The sequence below is a fragment of the Oryctolagus cuniculus genome, chromosome 19, assembly GCF_051225735.1.
Source record: "Oryctolagus cuniculus isolate XC-2025 breed Fujian yellow rabbit chromosome 19, ASM5122573v1, whole genome shotgun sequence".
NCBI classification, from domain to species: Eukaryota; Metazoa; Chordata; class Mammalia; order Lagomorpha; family Leporidae; genus Oryctolagus; species Oryctolagus cuniculus.
The window spans coordinates 22605727-22632764 of NC_142885.1; the positions used below are offsets into that span (position 1 = coordinate 22605727).

At 45.6% G+C, this 27038-nt stretch overlaps 1 long non-coding RNA gene across 1 annotated transcript in view; it reads right to left on the reverse strand.

Moving 5' to 3' along the window:
* Nucleotides 1-2837: 2837 nt before the first annotated feature.
* The window catches only part of LOC138843157 (uncharacterized), a 33408-nt gene continuing 9207 nt past the window's right edge, over nt 2838-27038 (reverse strand). Inside the window, exons 2-6 of the long non-coding RNA XR_016226338.1 lie at nt 15076-15194; nt 14532-14626; nt 12977-13084; nt 3800-3957; nt 2838-2932 (exon numbers count right to left, since the gene is read on the reverse strand). This is a non-coding gene — a long non-coding RNA (uncharacterized LOC138843157). The remainder of the gene's footprint in view (nt 2933-3799; nt 3958-12976; nt 13085-14531; nt 14627-15075; nt 15195-27038) is intronic.

Genomic DNA, 27038 nt, shown 5'->3' on the forward strand with positions numbered 1-27038 from the left:
GCTCCTCCGCAGGAAGCTGGAAAACCCAACAAGCACAGCCAGCCTTGCATGCGTGCACATGGGACTTTGAGACTGTGTCACTCTGTGGCTGCCTGGCTACAGTGCTGTGTGTGCATTTGTTCCTCTGTGCATGTGGTTTTTTGAAAACTGACAGTTAACATGCTGTCATGTTTCAAATAGGTTTTGATGGACATACATAAAAAACTGTCATGGGGCTGGTATTGTGTCCCAACAGGTTAAGCCTCTGCCTGCGGCATCCCATTTGGGTGTTGGTTTGAGACCCACTGGCTAATTCACTTTCAAATCCAGATCTCTGCTAATGCACCTGGGAAAGCAGCAGAGGATGGCCCCAGTGCTTGGGCCCCAGCATCCACATGGGAGACCCAGAGGAAGCTCCTGGCTTTATCATGGCCCAATACCGGCGATTGGGGTCATTTGGGGACTGAACCAGCAGTTGATCTCTGTGTGTCTCTCCTCCTCTCTCTGTTAACTCTGCCATTCAAAGAAATAAGAAAACTTTTAAAAAAAGGACAGTCTTATCTTTTAATATTTTCACCTTTCTTCATTCATTGAAGACACAAACAGACCTGTTCTATCAAACAGCTTATAAAACAGACCCTTAAACTGCATCTGATTTCAATGAGAGAGTCTGTATGCATTTTGTCAGACTTAGAAATAAGGTAAGCATCATTTGAAACTAAAGCAAAGCTCCAAACTTTTGAGTTCTAAAGATAACAAATGAATAAATAAGAAAAGTTTGCTAAAATGATCAATTTCATTAGTTGTTGAGATGGTTGGATGCCAGATGGTTGGATGCCAATGTCCTCGGATGACACAAGGTCCAAACATCTCAAAACACCAGAGCCAAGAGAACCTCATCTCACGTACACAACCCTCACTGGGAGGGTCTGCATGCTGGACTTTTTAGAAAGGCTAGTTTGTTTAAAAATGCTTGGTGTGAACAGATCCAAGCCTGTATGCTTCTAACTGTATCACTCCTTGTTGAGAAAGAGGGAAATGTCATTAATCAGGCACACACAACCACCCCAATCAGTCCCAAGGTCTCAGAGGAAGCAGGGTTCACAAGCACTGATACACAGTATTCACTGCCAACAAGCCTCCTTCAGCAAGACAAAATGTTCATGCACTCATGAAGTACCATGCATGGAACCGCCCAACTGGTAAAGAAGGGATTGCCTGTGACATTCACCAAGGTGGAACCCAAAGAGGTAGACATGCTCTTCATTTCCAAAGTGAATTCCAAGATGACCATGTCATGGGGAGGTACGGGGAGGCGATTCACAAAGAGGAGTAACAAACCGGAGGAAACAGTGAGCAAAAAATAGTGAAAAATTGACCTACAAATGCTTTTCAGGGACTTTTAATGATTACCTTAGTAAGACCAAACTGTTTCCTAGATTCACAGCCACTCCTCTAATTACATGCTTGAGAAAATTCTAAGCCATTCGGGGTAGCTGTAACTCAGGGACAGAAAGCAATAAAGTAACACAGCGATGAACAAAGCACTTCTGCCTGAAGGTGCTGTGGGGGTTGGCCGGGGACTCCTCACTAACCCAGCACAGCCGCCAGCCTGAGGCTAGTTAACAATCACTATTTTCTCCTATCTTTAGATGCCTGTGCATAGTTCCCACTGATCCCTCAGGGGCATGCCATCATACCACACGTGGAACTGGGAAGCTGAGAAATGCCACTTCCCAGGGGTCTGCAAAGAACCCACTTTACTAATCACTGCAACCGCCACAAGATCAAGTGTGGCAGAGGCACCTGTGCTAGCAAGCACAGCCCAGGCCCCCACTGCACCTGCCTGTGGGGCAGGGACTCACAGGGCCCTCAGCCTCATCTTAGCTACTTTTTTGCTCAGAGAAGGAAGGCAGGAACTGGCAAGACCCACCACACTCCTGCCCTCAGAATCTCAACTCCAGACAGCCCAAGCTGAAATCCAGGCAACCCTGAAAGGTCAAGGCTTTTGGCCCTGCAGAGACACTCCCAGCAGGCAAGTCGCACTGCACCTCCAGGACCCTCCCTGCACTCCTCACACACTCACCTCTCACATTAGCCCACACCCTGCAGCCCAGGAGGGGCAAGCACAGCAGGATTTAAACTGGAACTTCACTGATCTCAATATATGGCCTAGGGCTGGTTCCCACTTCCTATAACTCATATTTAAAAGGGTATCAGTGGTGCCTTTCTCACAGAGTTTTGAAGAGGATTAGACAGGACAATGTTGTATAATTAAATAAAACTCTTGCTTCCCCTCCTTGTGTTGTTATTTAGAAATGAGACAATGGTACATTTAGAAGCCTGACCACTGAAAGTGCTTCATTAATGCTGATTCTCTTAAACATCCCTTCTTGGCCCTCCTACCTTTATTGCTGTAAACAGACCTTTCTATAACCAACAGTTCCTGTCCCAAGATCCAACAGTGAGTGCATTGTTAGTTCTGCATAAGCTGAATTCCAACTGTGTACCAGGGACTGCAGGAATGAAAGCAGAGAGACAAAGTCCTGCCCTGGACAAACTCACAGTCTTATACGTGATATTGGTATTTAGCAAATAAATGGTGATAAAAGGGGTAAGCACTTTAAATATACAGGTAGTGTGTTACACAAACTCAAGTTGCCCGAGGACGTCGGTTCCTGAACCCACACTGGAGTACTAGATAAAGTACATGGCTTTAGCTTCAGCATGTCCCACCACCAGCCATTATAGCCACCTGCAGTGTGAACCCATACCCTGAAGATCTCTCCCCCACTGCCTCATCTAGAACTCTGCTTTGCAAACCATTCTTTAAATAGAATAAAATATCTAGTACTTACTGTGAGGTGTCAGAATCTTGGGGCAGGCTGGAACAGGGCACTGAGGGATTCTTGGCATTTCTCTAAGCTTCTGCTTTCTCCTCCGTGTGTGCAGTCTGTGAAAATTCACCGGATTACGTGCCAATTAATTTGAGCGCCCCGTGTCCCCGTGTTCCTGCACACATCCCTTATGCTGCCGAACAACCCGGAGCAGAGAGGCTGTCAGTCAAGGCCTCTTCGACAGACGCAGCTAGCCAAGGCTACTTCTGGCCAGGCACAGAAAACCCCCCAAATGGACCCAGAGCCCTGGGATCTAGGTGCCTCTGATGATAAACAGAGTCCCCATATGCTTAGTTAATGCAATAATATGACTGGACTATGTAAATTTTACATGATATGTCTCCCCTTATAACTGCATTCATTACAATATAAGAATATATTCCTCAGGAACTTTTTCATAAAATTAGGGAAACACTGGATATCACAGAGACAGGATTAGAATTCAGTGGGGGAAGGACACTTATTAAGCCATTGTTTTGGGTGTACCAGTTAATGCTATCACTGCTGTGTTGGAGAACCCTCAATGCAAACTGAGATAAACAATCTTAGCAAATTAGGAAAACCAGGAAGCAAAGCCTGTGAGCAGGAACCTCCTTGCTGGATGACCAGATCCATTTTCTCAGCTCCTATCCACTAAGTAAAACTATAAATCCAGAAAATGAAACAAGAGACCTGGAAATTAACACAGTCGCTGGGCATCTAAATCACCCACCCAAAAGAAGGTGACTCACCTGCTGCTGGTTCACCCACCCTGGCATCAGAATTCAGCCAGGTAGGCTCACACCTCCTGGAACTGTATGTGATACCCCTAGTACATATACGTTTTACAATATACAATTTACAATCTATTTAGCACATATGATATTAAATTTATAATATATAAATATATGAATGATATGCACAAGCATTTCAAGAAGACTCACCAGGCAAGGATGGACAAACCTGAGGGTCCTGTTGAATCCATTGCCACTCCTTTGACACCAGCTTCCCGGCCCTCCCTGCAGGTATTGCTCTTGGCTGCTCACCTCCTTGTTCTTAGGGCCATGGCTTAGCACATGTTCCAATGAAGAACTCCACGATGCTGGACACCAAGAAGAGAAAAGGGAAACAGCAGCACTGAGTACCCTTTTTATAAACTCAGTATTCAATGGCATACATCAAGTCTGATTGGATTACCTCCAGGCTCCCACCAATCAGAAAACAAAGACCAAGCCTGTGTAGGCTTGCACAGGGGGTGTGGCTCCAGGCTTCTCCTGAGCTCCTGCTGTTTGTCCCAAGTAGGCAGTGAAGCCAGGCTCCAGTGCAGTGGGGCCACAAGTCGATTGTTTGTTTCACTTTTGTCATGGAATTTATTCCAACATTCGATCTAAAATTTGACAGTTTTTCTCTTTGGGTACAGTGCATACTCATCTGCTTTTTCTCCTTAGAGTGTTCAAATAAAGTGAAATTGTTTTTATATGACTCATGTATTGGGAGTGGTGGCTTTTTTTCATCTACTGGATTACAGAAAGAAAACAAGTATGGGAAGTTGGCATTACAGGTGGTGGCTTAACCCACTGCACCACAACACTAGCCCCTAACCACAGAATTTTAGAAGCCCAATGAGTCAGAAAATAGACTGTCTCATATGTGGAAGGAATGAAACGTATAGTTTCAGTAAGTCTAAATTATTTTTATTTCAGAAAACAAGAAAACACATAGATATTTCAACTAGTTGATGAGGTGTCAGATATCACACAAATGATTCATTTAGTGTCATCGTTACCATGGCTGTATCTTTTCCTCTAACAACTGGTTTAGATGCTTGCTTTAAATGTGTGGCCAGCCTTGGAAAGCTGGAAATCTTGATGCCAAGCAGCTGTGAGATGAAATTTAAAACAGAGCCATACCATCTAGAACCACAGCCTAGACCTAATTCTAGTGTTTACCTCTTGGAGATAGTTGGAAATCAGAAACTATAGAAGTAAGAAAACACCATCTCCACCTCCAGACTCCACATTAAGCACCATGTGCACTGACCAACAATGCTTTACTCCCTCCTCCTTAATAAAAAAAAGAATAATAAAAATAAGTCTATGATTGCTGCACTATGCTTATAAGATACCTCTGCTTAAAAATACACCATTAAATACAAAATGTCAAGGTTGTATAATAACTCTAAGAAGTTTATAACTCAGAGAAAGTTCCAGGAGGCAAGGTTAGGCCTGTCCTTATCTCTGGAAAAGTGGGCAACCCCTCAGGGCTGCAATTGTTAGTGAGCAACACTGAATTGAAAAGTCACAAGTTGAGGGACTGTGTACTAATGGAACCCTACCAACCATCTAAACGAAGAGAGAACCATCATGTAGACATTGTGCGCATACCACACCACCTGTGGGTAAGGCTTCCCAGGTGTGCACAGCACTAGCCCTGGAAGTGCCAGTCACAGAGTGTAATGGTGCCCATGGGAGCTGTGCAGTGTGACCACTTTGCAGTAATAACATCTCTACCCAACAGCTCTTGAGTAGCTCAGGGGTATAACAGGTACATCATGTAAAAACCAGCAGATTAATTTTTACACAGTTTCAAGAATATCAATCAGCTCACTTCACACAGTCAGTATGTGTCACTTCTGAAGAACACTATCAGCAAACTTCAACAAAAATTTCAGTCAAGGTTTTAGGTCAGTTTATACCGTGGGTCTGCAAGATTCTTTTTCTTTCTACTTGAGGCTTTCTTTGAATGGATAAAGGTTCTTTTAAACATTTCATTTATTTTAAAGGCAGAGTTACATATAGAGAGGGAGAGACAGAGAAAGAGAGAGGTCGGCCGGCGCCGCGGCTAACTAGGCTAATCCTCCGCCTAGCGGCGCCGGCACACCGGGTTCTAGTCCCGGTCGGGGCGCCAGATTCTGTCCCGGTTGCCCCTCTTCCAGGCCAGCCCTCTGCTGTGGCCAGGGAGTGCAGTGGAGGATGGCCCAGGTGCTTGGGCCCTGCACCCCATGGGAGACCAGGAAAAGCACCTGGCTCCTGGCTCCTGCCATCGGATCAGCGCGGTGCGCCGGCCGCAGCGCGCCGGCCGCGGCGGCCATTGGAGGGTGAACCAACGGCAAAGGAAGACCTTTCTCTCTGTCTCTCTCTCTCACTGTCCACTCTGCCTGTCAAAAAAAAAAAAAAAAACAAAAAAACAAAAAAAACAAAAAAAACAAAAAAAAAAGAGAGAGGTCTTCCATACACTAGTTCATTCCCCAAATGGCCACAACAGCCAGGACTGTGCCAGAACAAAGCCAGGAGACAGGAACGGGGGTGCAGGAGCCCAAGCACTTGGGCTATCTTGTGCTGCCCTCCCAAGTGCATTAGCAGACAGCTGGATTGGAAGTGTAGCTGAGACTCTGACTCAGTGTCCATATGGGATGCTGGTATCATGGGTGCGGCTTTACCAGCTAAGCCACAACGGCAGCAACACATGTTCTTATTTTTTACTTTAAAGATTTACAAAACCCCTTAGAAATCTAGAAATTTTATAACATAGCCAATAACTCTGAAAGGACTAGAGTTAATAATGGGTGGAGTAGGGCATTTGGCACAGTGGTTAAGGAGAAACTACCTGGCCTGGTGACTGGACAGTGCTGTCTGTGACTGCCCACCAACCTACTTTGTTTTCAGCTGTGAGCACCAGAGCTTTGAAAGCACATTTAATCATGTCCAACACAAAGAGGCAGAATGAAAGGCAGTTAGGCACAAGAGTGTACTGCTCTAGTCTTTTCCACACTGAAGGTGCAGAGGTCTGTTCAACTCCTGTGTATATTTCAACAAAGTCATCCTTCTGGTAGTGAAAGAGCTGGCATGCAATGCCACTTCATTATGCAGAATGCTGACTTGCTGTCTAGTGGTTAAATGCTGTGATCTAGTAGTTCAAGGGCTACTGTACATGAACAGCTTCACTCCTTCAAAGACTCACATATGTGGTTCAAGGTTTCATTCGCCTGAACACGGCATTCAACAAAGAAAGTAAGTAGCTCAATTATCTTCCTCTAGCAAATCAAAAGTCAGTGCAGCTCTGGGGTTTCTTCTGGAACCTGCCTGACTGGCTCTTTTCTCAGGCCTTCTGTGCTTGCTATTGCCAGCTCCAGCAGGATGGGGCCTTCTGCAGGTTATCAGTGGGGCTCAGACTTCACTGCACGTGGGTCTCTATTCAAGAGTCCCATCAGCAGAGAACCTTCCAAGACCATCCGAGTGGCAGCCTCTCCTGCACCTGGTCTCGCCCCACACACCTCCTCCCTTGTCCTTTTCTCTGCTTTATTTTTCATCTGAAGTCTTCACCACACTTGACATTATATTCTACTGGAAGTGCTCAAGACTGACCCAGTCTAAAATGCAAGCTCGTGAAGGCAGAGCATGGTCTTGTTTATCATGCTATTCCCAGGGTCCCTGGCCAGTAACATACTTCCTTCCATAACCACTATCTGCATTAATAAACAGGAATGGAAGCCAAACACCTTTGTTTCTAGCTTAACAGATGCTCACTTCCCTGTTAGCTTTAATGGACTCCTCTACACCGCCTGCCCTTGGTGTACCAACAGGGAATGATGGAAGGACAGCTCTTCCCTTCCAAATGTCTTGTGTTGAAGCAGAGATGATTCACTGAAAGGAATGTGAATTATAAAAGACCCAGTGTTGATGGAAAACACAGGAGATTTACCACACTGTTTGTGGAAGTCTAGACGGATGCAATCCTGGAGGATAATTCAGAAGGACCTAGCAACATTTTAAACAGGAATGTACTTGACCTAGTGATTCTCAGATAATACAGGTCATCAAAACAGTTCAAGGGATACTCAGGTATGGATATTCCAGGTTTCTCACTCCAGCATTATTTTAATGGTAAAAAATCAGAATTATCACACAAGATAGCAACCATTTGTGTTGGAATAAAATGTAATCTTATACAGTCACTGAAGAGAATTTGATCTGTATGTTTATAATGATACAAAAATTACTCTACTGTCAAGTATAAAAAGGAAGATGGAAAACCATCCTATTAAGAACACAGTTCTGCACAAAGTCATTTCTATGTGCATGTGAGCACAGTACACACACAAATATACCCCCACACTCCCCCACACACACTTTAAGGCAGGGAAAGCACCTGTAAGAGGACACACCCAACTGTCACCAGTGTTTCGGACATCTCCAAACAGAACTGAGGGCTAACTTCCATTTTCTTTTTTTCAACTTCCACTTATTAAATCATAAATTGTGTAATGTGCACACTTTAGGGACAAGTAAATCACATTCAGAACAATGACAAGTAAAGATGCTGAACTTTTAAACTCTGGAGCCAAAAATCTTCAATATTTATGAAACTAAAATTCTGGGCTCTGGTATCAAGTTCCAGATGAACAAATGCAACCACTACCTGAGGCTTTATTTATTCCTGACCCATAGAATGAGGCTGGGAACACTTGTCCTATCCCCTGCTCAGGGTTCCCAGGTAGCTAAATTAAAGCCATAGGAAGAATTAAAAGTGAAACTTATGGCCTGGGAAAGCAGCAGAAGATAGCCTAATTCTTGGGCCCCTGAAACCATGCAGGGGACCTTGAAGAAGCTCCTGACTCCAGCTTTGGAATCGGTTCAGCTCTGGCCATTGCAACCATTTACGGAGTGAACCAGTGGATGGAAGACCTCTCTCTCTGTCTGTAACCTACTTCACAAATAAATAAATAAATCTAAAAAATTTGCTCTATCTCCCACTGCTTTTCAGAGAGAAGGTGGATAAAAAGGTGCTGTGGGCTCTAAATCCATTTGACAAAAAGGACTAAGATTACGATCAGGAGCAGTAGTAAGCAGGCTTTCAACCATAAAATGGAATAAAAGCTATGTTTCTTATCACACCAAGTATTGGTCCATTGCTACTCAAAAGCAAAGCATTTCACCCTTGTAATTATGCTCACACAACATGCTTTTATATACCCTAGTGGTTTGGAAAATTTCTTCAGAATACTCAAGATTTATTTTTAAAGAAGAGAAAATGCCAGCTTTGATAAAATGAACATGCCTGCACTTGAAGGGAAAATTAAACCTTTAGAAAAAAGCAGTGAAACTACCAGATTGTGAAAAGGATACTTTATCCACCAGGAAGTTTCTGAAAGCTATTTTTCTGTCATATACAAACAAGGTGTCCAAACTCAGGACTGAACAACACGTTCTACCAGTGACACACAGCCACAATCCTAAATTATGGTTCTTGCCAAGGCTTCAAATAGAGGGTACATTTCTAATTATGCTGGGTAAGCTCCAACTCCCTTGGTTTTGAGCAAGCAGCAAATTGTAGTCTAATGCTGCAAAGTTCTATCTAGTTCCTAGTACCACAGGTTCAGTAAGTTATAACAAACTTAAGATGGTGAATTTACTGATAACAAAAGATGACCAAAAAGACTTTCCAGATACATTTCCTCAGGTTTTTAAAAAAAGGCATTTTAAGGTTGCTACAGCAATATAAAAGGAAAGTAAAGACCGCCACTGTTAAGGTCAGAGATGCTCTGTCTCATCTGCATTCCTTGTAGGTTGAGTCCTATAGTGAGTCTCAAACACCATTCTGCAGAACTTCATAGAGTTTTTAATTTCACAAGGCTGTAGTGATTGTTTCTGGTGCCCAGTACAGACTACCTAGTGCTGTACTGCTCAAAACATCCCAGCAAACCTTGTGGTCCATTCAATTCTAGAAGTCTCTTCTGCCTTCTCATTTATTGCTAATTATATTCCTCTGCCTTTTTACGACTTTTCCACATGGAGAATTCTCTAAAATACCTTCAGGCCAGACTTCAGCCCTGGATCCTCAAGAGTGCAATAATGTACAGTCTGCAGGGCACTGTAAGAGGTCAGCGAGAAGTCCCCTGGTGTTAACAGCTTGAGTAATACTGTTTTCTCCTTTACACCACATCATTAAATTGCTTTCATTATCCATAAAGTAATTCTTTATTTCACAGCAAATGAGATCTGACACTAATTCAAATAGGCTAATTTCAACCTAACAAAAATAATTTATTCCTAATAACTAAAGAAACAAGACAATGACAAAAAATTTGTAAAGACTTGTTATGATAAACGAGGGATCTGCAAACATTATATAGAAAATATGTGTTACAAGAAATATGCATGGGTTTAAAAAATTTTACACCAAAATAAAGTTATCTTTTGATTCCATTTTCCATTAACTTTCTGAAGTATTCTCATGAAGAAGAGAAAAAACACGGCTTTAAAGATGGATCCGGGGGCCGGCGCTGTGGCTAACTTGGGTGATTCTCTGCCTGTGGCACCGGCATCCTGTATGGGTGCCGGGCTCTAGTCCTGGCTGTTCTTCTTTGGTTCCAGCTCTCTGCTGTAGCCCGGGAAGGCGGTGGAGGATGGCCCAAGTGCTTCGGTGCCTGCACCTGCATGGGAGACCTGGAGAAGCACCTGGCTCCTGGCTTTGGACTGGCATAGTTCCAGCCATGGTGGCCATTTGAGGGGTGAACCAACAGAAGGAAGACCTTTCTCTTTCTCTCTCTCTCCCTAACTCTATCTGTCAAATAAATTTTAAAAATACGGATCCTACCAGAGCAAAGAACGATGCTACCTGATAATTTACAAGGGAGAGGCCAGCAGAGAAGAAGCAAGAAGCCTAAAGATTCTCCAAATGCACCAAAATGCTGCCCTTCCTGAATTGCAAGCTGACTTGAAGCAGAGGAATGAAATTTCCTTTCCAAGTTAGAACAAATGCACCCATTAGCATTAAGTTATTTTTTAAAAAAGATTTATTTTATTTGAAAAAGTTAGAGAGAGGTCGAGCCAGAGAGAGAGAGAGAGAGGTCTTCCAACAGCTGGTTCACTCCCCCATGACTGCAATAGCCAGTGCTGAGATGATCCAAAGCCAGGAGCCAGAATCTTCTTCTGGGTCTCCCAAATGGGTGCAGTGCCCCAAGGACTCAGGCCATCTTCTACTGCTTTTCCAGGACTTAGCAGAGAGCTGGATCAGAAGTGGAGCAGCTTGGACATGAAGTGGCACCCATATGGGATGCCAGTACTGCAGGCCAAGACTTTAACCTGCTGTGCCACAGCGCCGGCCCCAGCATCAATTTCTTATAGGACCATCCCCTTGTCCTTCTGAGACTCTGCTCCATACTAGTGAAAAGACACAGTTTTACCTACTAAGCTACACACAGATTCAGCGAGAGCCTCCAGAGCACCATGGGTTGCTGTGCCACCCTGGAATCCAAGGAAGATCATGCAGTCCCAGGAGGAAGCACTCAGCTCCACCCTGAGGCAGCACTCATAAATCCACCATGCGGGTCTGTGATCACAGTTGGATATACAAGTGGTCACACAGATCCAGGGAGCTCTGTTACATGTTTTCTGGCATCTGGAAACTCAGAGGTCAACTCAGTACAACATTTCCAGAGGCCAGAGCCTCTACATCTAGGACCAAGCAGCTCAGAACATGTCCTGGGGGTTGGGGCAGTAAACTTCCCAAGGAAGGAAAAGTTCAAGTTGCACATAAAGTCCTGACCTCCTGTCCAAGATCCATTTGTGGAGCTCTTAAGGTGACCTTAGTTATAAGGGGGCTGTTCTGGATGCAACTTTTTTTTTTGACAGGCAGAGTTAGACAGTGAGAGTGAGAGAGAGAGAGAGAGAGAGACAGACAGACAGACAGGTCTTCATTTTCCGTTGGTTCATTCCCCAAATGGCTGCTATGGCCGGCGTGCTGCGCTGATCTGAAGCCAAGAGCCAGGTGCTTCCTCCTGATCTCCCATGTGGGTGCAGGGCCCAAGCACCTGGGCCATCCTCCATTGCCTTCCCGGGCCACAGCAGAGAGCTAGACTGGAAGAGCAGCAACCAGGACAGAATCCAGCACACCAATCAGGACTAGAACCCGGGGTGCCAGCGCCACAGGTGGAGGATTAGCCAAGTGAGCCATGGCACCAGCCTGGATGCAACATTTCTGTCATCGGCCTTGTGTGAAATTTGATTGCCAGGCTCAGAGCAGGAATACAGCAGAGACAGACTGTCCCCTGACTCATTTGTGAACACAGTTCTGACAGTGTGGTACCACAGAAGCACTAAGAAGAGTCGTGGGGACTCAGAATGCTCAGAGAACCTATAGGAGGTCTCTGCCACAGCAGCATTCCAGTTCCTCTCAGTGCTCAAGGCCAGGAATGAGGAGCCTTACACTGGAAAAAGATACCAGCCCTAGCTGGAAAAGAGGTCTCTAAGAAAATCAAGGAGTTTGATCATGAGACAGTATGACTAGCTAGTCCACACAATCCTCAGGGAGCTGACTTAATAAGACATTAAGTCTGCCCAGGTGCCCTGGAGATCCTATGACTAGACCTGGATGGATTAAAGCCAATGGGTTATACTCAGCAGCCAGGGATAACCTCATGGGCGTGCAGCCTACATAGTCACATAGGAACAGTCACACACTCAGAAGGGCCTGCACTGGGTTTAAGCCTCTGCTGGTGGTGTCTTAAAAAGCCTCAAAATTTTATCTTTGAACTTATGTTTTGTAAGCGAGTCAAAAGAACATGAGTCTGAGCCAAGGAGATACATGGAAGAAAGGAAAGAGCTTTATGTTTTAGTATCTTTAGTGGCACTTTACCGCTGCCTTTGGAACAAGGTGCTCACAAAATTGTGCAGCAGGCCCAGTGAGCAGTGGTGAGGTAAACCCCTCACAAGTAGCCAGCCACACTTTGAAGGAAGAACTATTCAGGGATGGGCTTTTGGTATAGCAGCTAAGCCACTACTGGAATCCCCACAGCCCATGTTAGAGTACCCAGGATCAAGTCCTGGCTGAAGTCCTGGTTCCAGCTTCCTACTACTACAACCTGGGAGGCAACAGGTGATGGCTCAAATACTTACATTCTTGCTACTCACATAGGAGACTGGGATTGAGTTCCCAGACCCTGGCTTTACATACCTTTCCAGCTGTTATGGGCATTAGGGAAGTAAACTAACGCATGAAATATTTCTTTCTTCTTTTGAAATAAATAATAAAGAATAATAAAAAAAAGTCTAATCACCAGGGACCTTGAGGATTCCTCAAACCCTCTGGTCCTAACCCTACCAGCAAATCTCCTTTCATACCTCAGGGTCCCTCTTAAAGTCAGTTCCAGTCCCAGGGTGGCAAGGTGTCCTCCTCAGACTCTCCCAACAGCTCAAGACTCCCCACTGGTGTGTACCAGGACACAAGACCTATATTAACAAATCACAGCATGAGGCCATAGCATTAGGAAGAAGGGTCCTTAGTGACACAGCTCAAGTCCCTATAGTTATGCTGCACACAAAGACAAGCCCAAAGACTAGGAGCACTGGTTTTCACCAGCTACCACCTCTCTGATACCCCAACTCTGGAACTACTGGAAGCTGAGGTTCCAACCGAAGGAGGGACACAACTCTGGGGCAAGCACAGCATGATTTAAACTGGAACTTCACTGATCTCTATATATGGACTAGGGCTGGTTCCCACTTCCTTTAACTCATATTTTGTTTTTGACAGGAAGAGTGGACAGTGAGAGAAAGGTCTTCCTTTTGCCATTGGTTCACCCTCCAATGGCTGCCACGGCTGGCGCACCGCGCTGATTTGAAGGCAGGAGCCAGGTGCTTATCCTGGTCTCCCATGAGTGCAGGGCCCAAGCACTTGGGCCATCCTCCACTGCACTCCCAGGCCACAGCAGAGATCTGGCCTGGAAGAGGGGCAACCGGGACAGAATCCAGTGCCCCGACCGGGACTAGAACCTGGTGTGCCAGTGCTGCAAGGTGGAGGATTAGCCTATTGAACCGTGGCACTGGCCCTTAACTCATATTTAAAAGGGTATCAGTGGTGCCTTCCTCACAGAGCTTTGAAGAGGATTAGACAGGACAATGTTGTATAATTAAACTCTTGCTTCCCCTCCTTGTGTTGTTATTTAGAAATGAGACAATGGTACATTAAGAAGCCTGACCGCTGAAAGTGCTTCATTAATGCTGATTCTCTTAAACATCCTTTCTTGTCCCTTCTACCTTTATTCCTGTAAACAGACCTTTCTATAACCAACAGTTCCTGTCCCAAGATCCAACAGTGAGTGCATTGTTAGTTCTGCATAAGCTGAATTCCAACTGTGTATCAGGGACTACAGGAATGAAAGCAGAGAGACAAAGTCCTGCCCTGGACAAGCTCACAGTCTTATACAGAATATAGATATTTAGCAAATAAATGGTGATGAAATGGGTAAGCAATTTACATGTATAGGTAGTGTGTTACAGAAGCTCTGGATACTTAGTTCTGCTGGGGGGGGGAATGAGAGAAAAGTATCATAGAGAAGGAAGACACCCATATGGGATGCTGGTACTACAGGTGGCAGCTTCATCCACTATGCCACTGTTCTGTCTGCCACTCCCGCACTCCCAGGCTGTTCCCACTTGTGATCCAGCTGTATGCTCAAACACCTAGGAAAGCAGAGGAAGCACCCCAAGGATTTGGGCCCCTGAACCCACTCTGGAGTACTGGATAAAGTACCTGGCTTCTGCTCCGCCTGGCCCAGCCCTGGTAATGTAGTCACCTGGGGGATGAACCCATACACGAAGATCTCTCCTACACCTCCTCATCTATAATTCTGCCTTTCAAATTAGTATTTAAATAGAAAAAATATTCAGTACTTACTATGAGGTGTCAGAATCTTGGGACAGGCTGGAACACAGCACAGAGGGATTCTTGGTGTTTCTCTAAGCTTCTGCTTTCTCCTTCGTGTGTGCAGCCTGTGAAAATTCACTGGATTATGTGCCAATTAATTAGAGCGCCCCGTGCCCCCGTTTTCCTGCACACACACCTTATACTTCAGAACAACCTGGAAAAGAGAGGCTGTGTGGGTCAAGTCCTCCTCTCAAGGACGCGGCAAAGGCTACTTCCGGCCAGGGACAGAAAACCCCCAAGACAGAACCAGGCCTGTGGGAAAAGTTCTACCTCTCCCAATCCCCCCCACCACACACGCCCACCAGCACTCCTGTCACTCTCCCCCTCCCTTTCCTCTCCCCCACACGGGTTTCTGCCCCTCCCTTCCTTGCCTCCCCACCTTCATGCCACGTTTTCATTCTCCCCCCTTCCTCTCTCCTCCAGCCTCCTCTTAACACCCATTCTTCTCCACCTTCTATCTCAGCTACCCCTCATACACACCCTCCCCACTCACTGTCCCCCGGGCCCCTCCTACCCAGTGACAGGAAGGCCACCATGCCAAACTCTCCACAGAAAGAGCCTTTCCGTTCCTCTGACACAGGAATCCAGACGTGAGGTGTAGTCTTTCAGAGGGGCCAAAGAAGAGGACTGTGCCTAGAAAGTTCCAGAAGCACAAGATAACTGAGTGGCTGCCTCACCACAGTTTCACCTAATCCTGGCTTGACCCTGGGGGGGTGGGGGGGAGAGGCACTGTATCTCCTCAGGCTCAGCCACCAGCATCGAAATCAGCAACTCAGGGCTTGCACAAGCTCTGAGCTGGGGCAGACACGACACTGACTCCCACCGGAGCACCGTGCAGAAGAAACAGATGCACCTGCGGGTGCACTTCTGGGTCACAGTGTTTGGCACAGGCACACTCCTCACCGGTGACCAACAGGGCACCAAGGGATGCAGCTACGCCCTGATGCCCCAGGACCACTTCCATTCCTGCCTCATCAGGCTGTGACCCAGGGAGGCAGCCACTGACGGCTCAGGCACTCTGGACCCAGTCACCCTGTCTAGTGGGAGTCCTGAATGGAGCTCCTGCCTCCTGGTTTCTGCCTGGACCAGCGCTGGCCCTCGCTGCTGTTTGGGGAGAGCAGCAGTACAAGCAGCATCGTGAGCACTCTTTCTCCCTCTGAGTGATCATCCATCTGGGGGTTCACCCCCCAGGTGACTACAAAGGCCAAGGCTCAGCCAGGCCAAAGCAGAAGCCAGGGACTTTATCCGGTGCTCAATTCTGGGTTCAGAGTCCTAAGACCTTGGGCCTTCTCCCTCTGCTTTCCCAGCAATGTTAGCAGACAGCAGCATTCCATGGGCAATGGCTTCTGGAGGATCTGGCATTGTGGGGTAGTGGCTATAGCCACCACCCACATCGCGCATCCCATCTAGGTGCCAGTTCGAGTCCTGGATGCTGCACTTCTGATGTGGCTCTCTGCTGTGGTTTGGGAAGGCAGTAGAAGATGGCCCAACTCCTTGTGCCCTTGTACCCATGAAGGAGACCACGGGGAGGTTCCGGGCTCCTGCTTTTAGATCTCCTCTGCTCTGGCCAATGCAGCCGAATAGGAAGTGGAACAGCAGATGGAAAACCTATGTATCTGTCTCTCTCTTTCTCTCTCTCGCTCTCTCTGCCTCCCATCCTCTCTGTGTATATGTCTGAATTTCAAATAAATAAATATTTAAGAAAAAGTAAAAATTAAAAAAGGAAGACATAGCTGTAAATAAAATACAGGCCAACTACTAGAGTTTATTTACAAACTGATACTATAGGTATTGCATACCAAATAGACACAGAATTTGAAAAAGAATTTAAATCAGTCTTAGAAAAGATTCTAGTACCCATTCATTCTCTTCTTCCTTACAAACATTCTGTGTGGCATTATCTCTGACTTACGCATGAGGAAATCTTTGTAATTTATTTATTCAGACACTTATGTACCCACTCACACAAGGACTTGAAACACCTGTGATCTACAGAGTTCTCCATGGAACACAGGTCTACTTCCCAGACACCACCCTGCACAGTCTAGCCCTGCATTTAAAGTACGGATCATGTTGGAAACAGGCCAAATCACATGTCCCACAAAGCAAGAGAGAATACAGAAAGGTAGCATCTGAGGTCACTATTCACATTTTCTACATGCACACGATCATGTTGGTACTTCTTCTCTAATTTCTCATTGTAGATACAAATTGGGAGGGAGGAAGTCCAACTATCCGTATTTGCAGATGACATAATTCTATATATAGGAGATCCAAAAGACTCCACTAAGAGACTATTGAAATTCAGAGTAGAGTTAGGTAATGAGCCAGGATAAAAAATCAAGTTTTTGTATACACAGACAATGTCATGGCTGAGAAAGGAATTCAAAGACCAATCCCGTTCACATAGCTACAAAGAAAATAAAAAGCTTGGAATAAATTTAACCAAGGATGTTCAACATCTGGGAATCACAAAAGATTAAAGAGAGAGATACAAGAGGACACCAAAAAAAAAAAAAATGGAGAAGCTTCTGCCCTGCAAAAGAAAACACTCAGCCAAGTAAAGAGGCAACTAACGGAATGGGAGAAATTATATGCAAAGTATGCAACTGATAAAGCATAAACTAAACTACAAGAAACTTTCAAAAAATTCAACTACAGCAAAACAAACCAACCACTCAGGAAATGGGCAAAAGGCTTCCACAGGCATATTTCAAGAAAGGCAATCTAGGAGAAACAGTGACTTGATCAGCTCTTGTCCTGACTATTGACGTACAATGTAATACTTTATCCATTTTAGTATTTTTTTGTTTTGTTCTAGTACTATTGGTTGAACTCTGTAATTAACACACAATTATTCTTAGGGGTTTAAATTTTAACTGAAAATTGATCCCTGTTAAATATAAGAGTGGGAATAAGAGGGAGGAGATGTACAATTTGGGACATGCTCAAGCTGACTTGCCCCAAATGGTAGAGTTAGAAACATACCAGGAGATTCCAATTCAATCCCAACAAGGTGGCATGTACCACTGCCATCTCACTAGTCCAAGTGATAATTTCACTTCACAACTGATCACACTGATAGGTCTAAGAGTCAAAGGGATCACACAAACAAGATTAGTGTCTGCTAATACTAACTGATAGAATCAAAAAGGGAGAGAACGATCCATCATGGGAAGCAGCATACACAGCAGACTCGTAGAATGGCAGATGTCCTAAACAGCACTCTGGCCTCAGAATTAGCCCTTAAGACATTTGGATCTGGCTGAAGAGCCCATGAGAGTATTTTAGGCATGGAAAGCCAAGACACTCTGGAAAAAAAAAAGAAGACCTAGATGAAAGATCTCTGCAAGTGAGACCCCAGTGGAAAGAACGGAGCCATCAACGAAGGACGTACCTTTCACTGAAGGGAGGAGAAAACTTCCACTTTGACTATGACCCTGTCGGAATGAGATCAAAGTCGGCAAACTCAAAAGGCTTCCAGAGCCTTGGCAACTCATGACTAGAGCCTAGGGAGATTACTGACACCATAAACAAGAGTGTCAAATTGTTAAGTCAACAACAGGAGTTACTGTGTCCTTACTTCTTATGTGGGATCTGTCTTAATGCGTTGTCCAATGTGAAATAATGCTATAACTAGTACTGAAACATTATTTTACACTTTGTGTTTCTGTGTGGGTGCAAACTGATGAAATCTTTATTTAATATATACTGAATCCATCTTCTGTATATAAAGATAATTGAAAATTAATCTTAATGGAATGGGAGAGGAGCAGGAGATGGGAGGGGTGTAAGTGGAAGGGAAATTATGTGGGGGGGGCATTGTAATCCATAAACTGTACTTTGGAAATTTATATTTACTAAATAAAAAAAAGAAAAAGAAAAAAGAAAAAAAGAAAGGAAATCTAAATGTCCAACAAACATATATAGAAATGCTAAGGATCACTAGCCATCAGGGAAATGCAAATCATTTCTACAATGGCCTTGAGCATGTGAGGGAAAAGGCACCCTAATCCACTGCTGGTGGGAATGTGAACTGGTATTGTCACTGTGGAAGACAGTATCGAGATAAGTCAGAAATCTGAATACAGACGTAGCATATGAGGCAGCCACACCAGCTCTGGGAATGCACCCAAGGGGAATGAAATCAGCATACAAAAAAAGAGTTCTCTCTGCCCCCATATTTACTACAGCTCAATTCACAAGAGCAAAGATACACCATCAGCCAAAATGCCGATCCCCTCAAGACTGAATAAAGACATTACGGGCTATGGACACCATACATGCGTCTGCAGACTGCATAGCCTGGCTATTGTGCATCCTACTGCAATAAGCATAGGCCTGTGAAAGCCTCTCTGTCTACACAATGATTTCATTTCCTTCAATATGTTCCCAGTAGTGGGTACACCCATACAGTTTTCCATGTTGACAGGACCAACTTCACATGAGAAATTGTATTGCTCTACAGGTATATATTACAGAATACAGACATCGGACCCATAAACCCAATTTTACCTTCAAACACTAGAACAGCAAAGTAAATCTTAAGAAACTGGAAGCAGGAAAATGATTCAAATGCAAATAAAGTCAATGGCATAGAAAATATCACAAAAGACATTCAGTGAGACCAAAATACAGTTCTTGAAAACTCAGTGAAACTGACAAAAGAGGAAGCAGGGGAAAAAAGGAGAACAGACTCAAATGACTGGACAACAGAGAGGACAGAGAGGACATCACTACCAACCTTGCCAAAATAATAAACCAAAAATACTAGGGAAAAACCAGGCACGGGGATTTGGTCAACCTAGATAGAGTGGATTGATTCTCAGAAAGACGCAAACCGCTAAAACTGAATACAGTAAAACAAGAAACTCTGAATACACTTATAATTTGAAAAGAGACTGTAGTTGCACGGAAACAGAGACAAACAAAAAAAGACAAGAAGAAAAGTCCAGGACCAGATGGCTCCACAGGTGAGAACTCCACTTAAAAGATAATTAAAATCCGTGATTCGCACACCCTCCCAAAAAGGGGATGAAGAGGAAAAGCCTTCCATTTCATTCCATCAGACCAGCATTATCCCAACATCACAAACAAGCACATCACAAAGAAAATGGCACACAAATATTCGTCATGAATGTGTCATATGCCTCAACAAAATATGACTAGACGCCATCCAGAAGCACAACCAAAGCTTAGCACACTGTGCGCAACTCAGAGTTACTCCAGAAATGCAAGGATGCCTACCATACAAAATCAATCTATCACAGAACAGACCAAACATGGGGAAAACCCGCAACTATCCCGACAGACACAGAAAACCTATTCCACAAAAACTCCCGTGACTTGTGCGATACTAAAAAACAATTCATCAAATTAGGAACGGAAGGTGCACCTCGGCCTGACAAGGCTCTTTCATGAAAAAGCCACAGAGCGCTAACATCACAGCCAATGCCAGGAACCCGAAACTGTCCTCCTAGACCAGGACACAGACACGCACTTTCGCTCTCATTCCTCCCGACAACACTCACAGGTCTAGAAGGGTGGCTGGGCCTCAAAAAACAAACAGATGGGAATGCAGGGCCCTTCCGGGAGGAGACGGAGCCACCTCTGCTCTCGCACAGCTGCTCACACCCTGGGGACCCCTCCAGACCCTCCGCACAGCATGACCGCGATTCCACCCACACCTTTGGGACCCAAGAGCAACAGGCACGCCTGCAGCCAAGACCCCCAGTGGGAAACCCCAACAGCCGCGCATCACTCACCTCCAAGGGGAGTGGGGGGGCGGTCTGCCGGTGGGACAGAGGTCCGCGAAGGCCGTTGCTTCCCAAAGGGGCCGAAGAAGAGAAATGCGCCTGGGAAATGGCACGGAAGCCTCGGACCTGCACCCTCTCCTGTTCCTGGCCTGACCCTGGGGCCGCTGGGTCTCCCTCAGGCTCTGTCAGCAGCATCAAGGAGGGCTCCTCTCCCCACCGCTTGCGTGGGCTCCCGGGCAGGAGCAGACGCGGCGCTAACTCCCAGCGGAGCACTGCGGGGCAGTTGGGGCCAGGTGTGTGGGTGCACTTCCGGGTCACAGCGCCAGGCTCAAGCGGAGGCGCACTCCCCACGGGTCGTCACCATGGCACCCCAGGACACATCTGCACACTGCTGCATCCACGCAGTGATCCAGGGACGCAGACGCTGATAGCCCACGTTCTCTGGAGCCCACGCTCATTGTAATCCATAAGCTGTACTTTGGAAATTATATTCATTAAATAAAAGTTAAAAAAATTTAAAAGAATAACAATACTCACTTTTCACTTGCTCCCCAGGTAGGACCTCTGTCCCTATTGAATAGTAATATGAGAATTGACTGCAAATTCTCTCCCCAAACTGTACTCTATGTTGTATGTTTGCGTGGGTGCAAATTGCTGAAGTCTATGATTAGCATAGAATTGGTTTTCTATATATAAAGTCATACTAAAAATGATCCATAATGAAGAACGAGATGGGAGAGAGAATGGGAGCTGGGATGGGGGTTGGAGGGATATGGGGAAAGAACCACTATAGTCCTAAAGTTGCATCTATGTAAAAATGTATTCATTAAATAATAATAAAAATTTAAATTTAAAAAAATGCTCAGGATCACTAGCCATCGGGGAAATGCAAATCATTTCTACAATGGCCTTGAGCATGTGAGGGAAAAGGCACCCTAATCCACTGCTGGTGGGAATGTGAACTGGTATTGTCACTGTGGAAGACAGTATCGAGATAAGTCAGAAATCCAAATATACACATACCATAGGAGCCATCCACTCCAGCTCTGGGAATGTACCCAAGGGAAATGAAATCAGCATACAAAAAAGTTCTCTCTGCCCCCATATTTACTACAGCTCAATTCACAAGAGCAAAGATACACCATCAGCCAAAATGCCGATCCCCTCAAGACTGAATAAAGACATTACGGGCTATGGACACCATACATGCGTCTGCAGACTGCATAGCCTGGCTATTGTGCATCCTACTGCAATAAGCATAGGCCTGTGAAAGCCTCTCTGTCTACACAATGATTTCATTTCCTTCAATATGTTCCCAGTAGTGGGTACACCCATACAGTTTTCCATGATGACAGGACCAACTTCACATGAGAAATTGTATTGCTCTACAGGTATATATTACAGAATACAGACATCGGACCCATAAACCCAATTTTACCTTCAAACACTAGAACAGCAAAGTAAATCTTAAGAAACTGGAAGCAGGAAAATGATTCAAATGCAAATAAAGTCAATGGCATAGAAAATATCACAAAAGACATTCAGTGAGACCAAAATACAGTTCTTGAAAACTCAGTGAAACTGACCCTACGTTTATACACATGAAACAAGCAAAAAAGAGAACAGACTCAAGTGACTTAAGAAGAGAAATGACAGAGAGGACATTACTAACAACCTTACTAAAATAATAATCAAAAAACACTATGGGAAAACGAAGGCACAAGAATTTGGTCAATGTAGATACAGTGGATTGATTCTCAGAAAGAAATAAACCCCAAAAATGATTGTAGTCAAACTAGAAAATGTGAATATACTTTTAAATTGAAATTAGACTGTATTAGCAGGGAAACCAAAAAAACAAACACAAAAAAATGAATAAAATTCCAGCACCACAAGGCTTCACCAGTGAGAACTCCCACTTACAGGGTAATTAAAATCCATGATTCACAAATCCTTCCAAAAAGGAGATTAAGAGGGAAAACATCCAATTTTCTTCCATCAGAACAGCATTATCCCAACATCGAAAACAAACACATAATAAAGAAAGTGGCATATAAATATTGTCATGAATCTGTCATAATCCTGAACAATTGCCAAATGCGATCCAGAAGCACAACCAAAGCTTAGCTCACAGTGCGCAACTGAGAGTTACTCCAGGAATTCAAGGATGGCTACCATACAAAATAATGTATCACAGAACAGAATCAACAAGAGAAAAGCCCACACATTATCCCTACAGACACGGAAAAACTATTTTACAAAAACTTCCATTACTTTCTCCGATATTAAAAAAAAATCATCAAATTAGGAACGGAAGGTACACCTTGGCCTGACAAGGCTCTTTCATGAAAAACCCACAGAGCACTAACATCACACCCAATGCCAGGAACCCGAAACTGTCCTGACCAGGACACATACATGCATTTTTGCTCTCGTTCCATCAACAGTCTCAGAGGTCTAGAGCAGGGCAGCTGGGCCCTCAAAAAGCAAACAGAAGGGAATGCATGGCCCTTCAGGGAGGAGACCCAGCCACCTCTGCTCTCACACAGCTGCTCGCACACTGGGGACCCTTCCAGACTGTCCACACAGCACAACTGACTGTGACTCCACCTGCACCTTTGGGACCCAAGAGCAACAGGCACACTGACAGCCAATACCCAAAGTGGGACACCGCAACAGCCGCGCGTCACTTACCTCCAAGGGGTCTGGTCTGCTGGCGGGACAGCCATTGCTTCCAGAAGGGGCTGAAGAAGAAAAATGAGCCTGGGAAATGCCGCGGCTGCCTAGGACTCACAGCTTCTCCTGATCCCAGCCTGACCTTGGGGCTGCTGGGTTTCCCTCAGGCTCAGCCAACAGCATTGGGGATGGCTCCTCACAGCTTATGCATGCTCCTTGGCAGGAGCAGATGCAGCGCTGACTCCCACCTGAGCACTGTGGAGCATTCGGGGCTGCGTGAGTGGGTGCAGTTCCAGGTCACAGGGCAGGGCACAGGCGCAGTTCCCATGGGCTATTTTAATGATTCCACAGGACACTTCACTGCACTGCTGCATCCAGGGCCACTTCCAGTTTGCATCTCCTGCTCCAGGTTGTGACCCAGGGAGGCAGCTGCTGATGGTCCAGGTACCCTGGACCCCATCTCCCTACCTTGTGGGAGTCCTGAATGGATCTCCTGCCTCCTGGCTTCTGCCGGGCCCAGCACTGGCCCTTGCCACCTCTTGGGGAGAGCAGCAGTGCAAGCGGCATCGCCAGCACACTCTCTTGATCTGAGTGATCATCCATCTGAGGGTTCACCCCCCAGGTAGCTACAAAGGCCGGGACTGGGCCAGGCCAAAGCAGAAGCTGGGACTTTATCCAGTGCTCCATTCTGGGTTCAGGGGCCTAAATCCTTGGGCCGCCTCCCTGTTTTCCCAGGTGTGTTAGCAGACAGCTGGATCCCAGGGGAATGGCTTCCGGGAGGATCAGCACTTTGAGGTGTGGGTAAAGCCACTGCCCCCAGTGCCGGCATCCCATATGGGCGCTAGTTCGAGTCCCGGCTGCTGCACTTCCGATGCAGCTCTCTTCTGTGGACTGGGAAGGCAGTAGAAGAGGCCCCAAGTCCTTGTGCCTCTGCACACATGAGGAGAACCTGGCGAGGCTCCTGGCTCCTGGTTTCAGATCTGCTCAGCTCCACCCTTTGCAACCAATTGCATAGTGGACCAGCAGTTGGAGAACCTCCATCTGTCTCTCCCCCTCTGTCTCCCTCTTTCTCTCTCTGCCTCTCATCCTCTCTGTGTGTAACTCTCAATGTCAAATAAATAAATACGATCTTTAAAAAAGTTAAAAAATTAAAGAAGGAAGACATCACATGCCTCTAAGGAGCCATCAAAAGCAGACAGTCCACTTAATCTAGAGTCACAGAATAATGAAAGAAACCACCACAGCGAAGGAAAAAAAAAAGAAGAAACCAAAGAATATCTCCACAATGCCAAGCAACAAACGCAGAAACCGAGGAAACAAGAACAAAAAAGACATTATGATGTGCCCAAATGAACAAGACACCCCAATTCAAGATAATGAAGATGATGAGATAACAGAAATGCAAGATACAGATTTCAAAAAATTTATAAGAACATTTAGAAGTTCTCAAAAACAAATTCTTGAACTACAGAAATCCTTAAGGGACAGGATACAAAATCTCGTGAAAATGAAATCTTAAGGAGGAATCAAAATTAAATGAAGCAACTAGTAGAACAGGAAAGTGTGATAGTGAAGAGAAATCAAAATGAAATGAAGAATTCAATAGATCAAATGACAAACGCATTAGAGAGCCTTAAAAACAGAATCAGTGAAGCAGAAGAGAGAATACCAAACTTAGAAGACAGAGCACAGGAAGATATACAGCCAAACCAAAGAAAAGAAGAGAAAATTAGAAATCTAAAAAAAATTACCAGGAATCTACAGGATACTATTTAAAAAACCAACATTCGGGTTCTAGGAGTTCCAGAAGGCATGGAGAGAGAAAAAGGATTAGAAGGCCTTTTTTTTAGTGAGATACTAGCAGAAAACTTCCCGGTTTGGAAAAGGACAGAGACATCCTAGTACAGGAAGATCACAGAACCCCTAATAAACATGACCAAAAGAGATCCTCACCACCAAACGTTGTAATCAAGCTCACCACAGTAAAACATAAAGAAAAGATTGTAAAATGTGCAAGAGAGAAATGTCAGATTACTCTCAGAGGATCTCCAATTAGACTCAGAGCAGAGTTCTCATCAGAAAACCCACCAGCTAGGAGGGAATGGCAAGACATAGCCCAGGGACTAGAAAGAAAAACTGCCAGCCCAGAATATTATATCCCGCAAAGCTCCCATTTGTGAATGAAGGTGAAATAAAGGTCTTTCATAACAAACAGAAATTGAAAGAATTTGTCGTTACTCATCCAGCCCTGCAAAAGATGCTTAAAGATGTAAGTAAGTGAGTAAGTAGTTTGTTACATACAGGCACACATGAGTACACAAATACACATATACAGACAGAAGACTGCTGTCCCAAAACACCTGACTGCAGAGTTTAGGGTCACCATCACTTGACCAGAAGGCTCAGGGTTAATCCTGGGTGCCTCCTGAACCCATCATGAAGGGGCCACCGCCTCAGCTACACCCTTACATGCTGTACCGAGGGGCACAGGAGTGCATGAAGGTGTGTGGATTCCTGCCCGGCCAGGCCACCCTCACTGCACGTGACCTGTGTGGCCCTAGTCTGCAGGGAGCTGCCCCATGGGGCTGTGCCCTCTACATTCCCTCCTTCTCACCATTAAACAGCCCAGCGAGGCAGGCTGGGAAAATTGTAGGACACCTGGTGCCACTTAGTACAGCCACTAATGCCATCAGGTGACCTTGACAGACAACAAATTACAAGGACTTCTTGGCTCCACGTGGGGGGCCTCCGCATCCAGGCAGAGCCTTGTAGCAGGAGCACTTTGGGAACACATGTGCAATGCACACAGAGGAACATGGGAGGGTATGGTAGGAATGAATGAATAAGGGCCTCTGGCTTCTTGCTTCCATGAGTCAGTGTGGCCCTGTGGTGACAGATAAAGAAAGATCGGCTGTGGTTCCCTGGCGGTAAGTATCTCAGCAAGAGGACCACCCATGTTCAAGGCCAGTATCTCCCTCCAGACCCTCCCCTTGCCCACCGCCTTAACACAGGTCAAGCTGCATGGCTGGAAGAAATCCCAAGCAAAGACGTGAGCCAACACTCTGGCCTTTCTGTCCTGGTGGACGCTCAGTCAGGGAAGAGTTATCCTTTCACTAAATCTTGCCCTTCACAGCTCAAGCTGCAGATCCTCTCTGTTAAGTCTGTCCCCCTAAAGTCAACCAAACCACACTCAGACCTGACCAGAGTAGCTACAGATCCCAGGGGGGCTCATGCTCAGGACAGCTGAGGACATGAAGACCACCACAGAGGCCACGGATCCTGCCAAAGGTGGGCTGCAAGTCTGAACCACAGGGGGTGTGAGCAGTGCGATGACAGTGCGAGCCACTGCTCAGAGGAAACCAATTCAAGACCCAGCCCTGGCACAGCCACCAGATGCCGGTGACACAGCTGTCATAACAGCTCATCTTCTCTCCTAGGCCAAGCAAGGATGCACCCCAGAGCTTCTCGCCACTGCCACAGCAGGAGCCCTGCTCTTCCTGGCGTGAAACAGCACGCAGGGACTGCACTGGTCTGCAGCCAACAGAAATGTGGTACACATCACTCCTCTCCTGGATGCCATTCCCAGCCTTGGGGCCACGGTTCAACTGTGGCCAGACACGAGGTGGTAGTGGCAACAGGGAGGACACTTTATCTGCACCTGTCACTGCATGAGCAGCCTTATCCTCCTCTGGCCAAGCCAAGCGCTTGGGAGCTGGAGCCGAGGGACTGCAACAGGAGTGACAGCTGCTCTGAATGGGCCTTGTCATTCTCTCCCTAGCATGTCACCCACTAAGAATATTTTTACTGTTAGGCCTCAGCTAAGGGATATTATCAGAACAAGTAGGCGAAGGCGTAGAAAGACAGTCGACGAGAAGGCCCTTTTACTGAAGTAGTTACAGACAACTTGCTTAATTTGAAGAAAGGAATGGTGGAGCACAGGAAGCACATGGAAATCCTAATACACATGACCAGAAAGATCTTCACCATGAAGATGGTATACAGGGTTGGTTCAATGTTCGCAAACCAATCAATGTGATATACCACA